At 37.4% G+C, this 6,300-nt stretch overlaps 1 pseudogene; it reads left to right on the forward strand.

The window, feature by feature from the left end:
- Positions 1-3,017, forward strand: LOC147916472 (uncharacterized; annotated as a pseudogene).
- Positions 3,018-6,300: the final 3,283 nt, after the last annotated feature.

A 6,300-nucleotide genomic window follows, 5' to 3' on the forward strand; every position in this document is an offset into this window, starting at 1 on the left:
ATGAAGGTCCTCATCTTATCTATGATCATCTTGAGCCTTATTACATTCTTCTTGCTAAGTTTTCAATGCTCTTCAACAGGAAATTTTCTTCTCATTTACAAAAAGATAAAGATGTTCATATTGATCATATGCCACAAAACATCTTAGAGTAAAACACCATTGTGTTTGTAACTAGGATAATACACTCTTTGTTGCTTTAAAAAATTTTTACCATAAACTTTGACTATTATATCCCTTTCCATATATTCACACATTGGGAATATTATAAAAAACCAGTCAGAAACTTATGTTCACACAAAAAGATGCACACAGATATTTATAGCAGCTCTATTCAGAATTGCCAAAACTTGGAAGCAACCAAGATGTCCTTCAGTAGTGAGTGGATAAACAAACTGTGGAACATTCAAACAATGAAATATACAGTGCTAAAAAAAAAATGAGCTATCAAACCACGAAAAGACATGGAGGATGGGCCGGCCCAGTAGTGTAGCAGTTAAGTTCACGTGTTCTGCTTTGGCAGCAGGTTTCGCCAGTTCGGATCCTAGGCACGGACCTACTCACTGCTCATCAAGCCACCCTGAGGTGGCATCCCACATAGAAGAACTAGAAGGACCTACAACTAGGATATACAACTATGTACTGGGGGCTTTGGGGAGAAAAAAAAGGAAAAAAAGAGGAAGATTGACAACAGATGTTAACTGAGGACCAATCTTCCTCAAAAAAAAAAAATGACATGGAGGAGACTTAAATGCATATTACTAAGTGAAAGAAACCAATCTGAAAAGGCCACATATTGTATGATTCCAACTATATCACATTCTGTAAAACAAAACTATGAAGAGCGTAAAAGGATCAGTCGTTGCCAGGGGTTAGGAGGGATGAATAGCAGAGCACAGAGAATTTTTAGGGTAGTGAAACTATTCTGTATGTTACTATAATGGTGAAAACATGTCATTATACATTTGCCAAAACCCACAGAATGTACAACACCAAGACTGACCTCTAACGTAAACTTTGAGTGATAATGATGTGTTAATATATATTCATTGACTGTAACAAATGTACCACTCTGGTGTGGGATGTTGATAATGGGGAGACAGTGCATATATGAAGGCAGGGAGATATGGGAACTCTCTGTATCTTCCACTCAATTTTGCTGTGAACCCAAAACTACTTCATAGAATAGTCTTTAAGAAAAACATGAAAATCAAATCCGAAAAAAATTAAATTTTTTTATTTTTACTACTGAATATTTTTAAACACACCCACTATGAATTGATGCCATACATATTTAATTCCTTACTTGTATGTTTTTTATTTGCAGACAAGTGAGAGTCTTAAAACTCAGGACCAGTCAAGACAAATGCCATTGAGGCTAAATTTACCTTCCAAAACTGGAAAAACAAAGTCCTCACATGCCCAGGCTGCACTAAGACAAGCCCAGTCATCAAGCCAGGCTTCACTTACAGGGACTCAATCAAAATCATATATATCAGTTTTACCAAATCGATCTCTAGCACCTAAATCTAAAAGATCTTCAACTTCCAAATCTACATCCAAGCACTAATTGTCTTCCCAAGATGCAGCAAAGAAGTCTGCCTCTACCAAAAAGCAATTTCTAGCTAACAAGATTGCACAAAAACAGCCTTAATCAAAATCAACTTCAAAAAAAAAACGGAACTTAATCCACAAGTCTGCAGGCAAACTGACCTCAGCTGACAAGTCTAAGTCCCAACAGTCATCTCCCACCAAGACTGGCATATAATGGAAGAAAACTGCTAAGCCTAAACAGAAAGAGTCAAAAGTTACCAAGTCTACACTCAAGCAGACATCATCTACCCACAATACAGGAAAAAGATCTTCAGTTGTCGGTGCTACCGAGAAATCAACTGTAAAGAGAGCAAAACAGAAGTCTCCAGCTGCCAAGCCCGCACTTAGACAGACATCCCCTTCCCAAGGTGCAGTAAGGAGCCATCTGGTTCCTAAGTCTAAATAGCCGAAGTCTAAAGTTCCCAAGAGTAAAACAAGGACAGTTTCTTCTAAGAGGTCTCCATCAAACAATTTGCCAGTCTCCAGATCTACTTCAAAAAGAATTGCCAAATCTGCAGCCAAAAAGTCTCATGGATGCCATTCTGTCAGAATCCAGCATCTAGCTTCCAAAAACAACAGAAAGAAGATAAGACCTTTGCATTCTGTTAACCAGTCTCCAATTTACCCAACGTTACTACATGCTCCCAAGCGCCGTCTAAGCAAACCTCATCCACCACCATCTTTTCCAATAAAATCTCATCCATCTCAACTTTAAACCCAGACATCTCAACCTCATAAGCCCAGACCTTGTCAACATCGATCAAAAAAGCAGCCATCTGAGAATTCTGTAGAAGCACCCACTGCATCACACACAGCACCAACCACTGTCTTTGCAGATATCACCTAGACAGCCACTGGAGGTACTAATAATATTACGACTAGCATAGCTCAAATTACACCTACCGCAAAAGCCCTTACCCCTACCCTTTCACCTACTACACTACCTCTGCATCTCAAATTATCACCCAGTCTGCCAATACCACCATCACCAGACAAGAGACCACTACCCTTGGAGGTGACATAGCTACTACTCCAATCGACATTACTGCTGCTATAGTAGGTTAAGTCACTTCTGCAATTGAAACTACTACTGTGAAAACCGGCACAACCATTGAAGAGACTGCTGTTACTGCTTCTGTGACTAGCCCCACAGCCACTATAGTGAGCACCAACAGTGCAACTGACATTGCAACCACTACAGAGATTCTAAAACCACGACAGCTGCTCCAGGAGTGAACACTTCTACCCTTGGCACTACTATGCCTGTGATCAATATCACTTCTGCTCTCTCTGATGCCACCACTACTCTGGGCAATGCCACCACTGCTAACAATACAATTGTTGACACTGTGCCTGAAGATGTCACCAATCCTGAAGAGTATGGCTTTGGCACTGAAGATAATGGTTCAATCTGGGAATATGAATAAGACCCAGAGCTTGCTGAAGATTCCACTGCAATTCCAGAATCTAATGCCATAAGCCCTGTTACACCTTCAGCTCCAGGAGCCACTACTCCTATACAAAAACGCCTGAGAACCCACAACTGATAACACTACTCAGAACCTACAGGTGATAGTTACTACACATAGCCCTTGAATAGTGAGTGAATACTTCAAACAATAATCAAAAGTATAAGATGAAAACTGAAAATTTTAGCAGTGAAAATACAGCATTTCTTTAAGCACACTGTATTTATAGTTTCTAGTCTTTCTTCTTTGTCTGTTACCAACATATCACGTCAAATATTTTAAGTACCATAAAAAGAATTGTCATCATATTTTATTATGATGACTGAATTCATTTCACAGGCCTCAATACTTGACACAAAAGTGGAATTTGTCTTTTATTCTCCCTCCACTCTAAAAAGTCCTTGTTGTCCTAAGAGCAAGATTCTGTAAATTCTCTTAACTCTTCTCTCTTAAGCACTGAAATTTCTCATTCACTGACCTTGACTGAATTACCCAAGAAACATTGACTCTTGAAGTTTAAAAAGATAATTAATTACCTTAGTGAATTTCATCCTTACAAAAAGAAAGAAACACTTAAAGGTGTTACCTATAGAATAACAGGAATCCCATATGTAGGATATGAGATTTTTTGGATACTGTAAAACTAGAGGCAGAGATATTATTCAGAGAATCTAGGAACTAAACATGCCTTCTTCCTCTGAATGAAAATTTACCACAGTAACTACTAAAAGGATCCCAGCAGTCTGTAAACATCTCTTTATATGGAAAAGACTATTTAAATTATTCCTGAGTTATGAATCACTGGAAGAGCAAGAAATTATCTTCTTAGATCCAGTAAGACCCTGTTTTGCTTGGACAATGTCACTAACATCTCTGGTATCTGCCCCCTCACCACTGTAACCACACAGTCATAGACTGGGACCCAAGTGGAACTTAACTGAGAAATCCTACTTCTGTTCCTTTTCTCCATGACCGTCACACTTCCTTAAGACTTCAATATCCTCTGAGAAATAAGTACTGCTCTTGATCTAATTTTATAGGGCCTCTGTGTATGAGAGAGAGAGAGAGACAATGAGAGGAGAGAGAGAGAGAGAGAGAGATTTGCCTGTCAGTCCTAGCTCACCTGAAAGGCTGCACTCATATTTATTATCTCCATTTCTCATCACAAATTCTTTCTTCTCTGCTACAATGTGGAGTCAATAGCATATATAAAACAGTAATTTAGAATTGTAAAAGAAAAAAACAAAGATTATTTTTCTCTTCAGGCCATATATTTTAGGTTGATCAGTTTTTATCTTAAAATATTTTTTCTCAAGTCTACCCCACAGGAGATATTAAAATCAATGTATTCACGATATTTGATGGACACATATCCATAATCTGGATTGATATTACAAACCCAAACCAAATTAGTAGACAAGGCTTCTCTTCTTTTTATAGCCTTTAAGGGCATTTTAATTGTAGGTGAGAAATACTGTAAGAATCCGCTAAGCATAGTCATAAATTGGGATCTGCTCCATAGCTCCATGCATGTGCATGTCCAAAAAATTTCTGCCAACTTCTCTGCTTATTCTTAGATATTTATCGAATTTTTATACACCTAAAATATTATCCAAGGTTACTTATTGTATAAGCAATTTTTAATTTCAGATAACTAGATATATTAAATTAACACATTCAACATATATTTTGAGCATCTACCAATAGCAAGTCTCTATGCTAAGTGCTATGAGACAATACAAAAAGATGCGAACAATGATTGTGGTCAAAGGGAGCTCACAGTAAAGCGGGGAATATAGCACATGTATATAACTAATGATGGCACAATCCAAAACAGAAGAGAAGATTTCTTACAGACTGAGAGACCAGGGCAGTAATCATGGGAAGAAAAGGTGTTATAAGAAAAGTGCTATTTAAACTGGACGTTAAAGAAAGGGTTGAATTTTTACTTTCTCAATTTTTCTGATTTGAACAGTACTTTTAACAACTGAATTAGTTGCCGATATGTAAAACATTTAAAAAATGGGAAAACATATAAAAATCCAGATTTTCCCCCAAAACATGAAAGATCTGGTGCCATGGGCATGCAGTCTTGCATGACAACCGTCAATTACAGCAGTGCTACTCAAAATGTGGTCTGCAAACTGGCTGCTGGACCACCAACTGCTACCAGTCAGTCAGGAGTGAAGGATATAAATCAATGTTGTCATTATGCACATTGTTTATTTCAGCTTCCTTATTGATTTATTCATTTTTTCATTCATTCATTTAGTAGCAAGACGTTCTTGATGACAAAAGCAGTGGATTCTGGTGCAAGCTCTTCATCTACTCCCTGACCAGTACTTGGAGCATTGGTGAACTAGAGCTAAGAAACTGCCAGTCCTTGATCTCATAAATGAGGCAAGCTCTCCTCATTACACCAGTCTCCACCAGGCCTATTTCACACATTCACTGTTAACTAGGTCCTCCAGGCGTTTAAACTTGTGCTCCTTGCTATCAACAATGAAATCACTTAAGATTTTTGAAAAGGAGAGTGGAATTCCTTTAGCTGTGATTTAGGATTAGGATGACAGTTAGTGAAGACCTAATGGACTTGGGGGAACAATTTTGGAGAGATATTAAGGAAAAAATACCAGTAGAACTTGATAATTTGTATATTGGGTAGGGTGTGGTGAAGAAGTACTTCCTATTTTCTGGCTTGGATGACTAGTTGGAAGGTAATACCCCAAATCAAAATTGAAGGAGTCAGTCTGCAGGAAAGAATTTACTTTGAGATAGACCATGCACATTTCACCTCTCTTCTATCCCTTTGAGATAGGCTGCTCACCTTTGTCTCCTAAAAACTGAGAGCATGGCATCACTTCAAGTACCTGTGGTATATTTACAAAACTGGATCATAGATTAGGCCATAAATATAACCTCCCTAAGTGTTAAAAACACAGAAATTCCACAATCGGAGACTTCTCTTGCCAGAATGCAACAAAACTAAAAATTAATTACAAAATTTAACCAAAAATGTCCAATTACTCTTCCAAAGGAACAAAACTGTAATTAAACAGTATTATTAAGTAATTTAAAACAAAAATTAGACTATATATGCAAGCTAAGGAGATGTAATCAAAGTTATATGTAGCAGTAAAATGCTGTATTAATTAGTATCATTTGAAGATTAGAGTAGATTTATCAAAAAGTTATATTCTTAGTTATTGATCAAATAAGCTCCAAATATGGTAGGAGGAAT

The sequence above is a fragment of the Ceratotherium simum genome, chromosome 8 (genome assembly GCF_057802395.1).
Source record: "Ceratotherium simum simum isolate JZ-2026a chromosome 8, ASM5780239v1, whole genome shotgun sequence".
NCBI classification, from domain to species: Eukaryota; Metazoa; Chordata; class Mammalia; order Perissodactyla; family Rhinocerotidae; genus Ceratotherium; species Ceratotherium simum.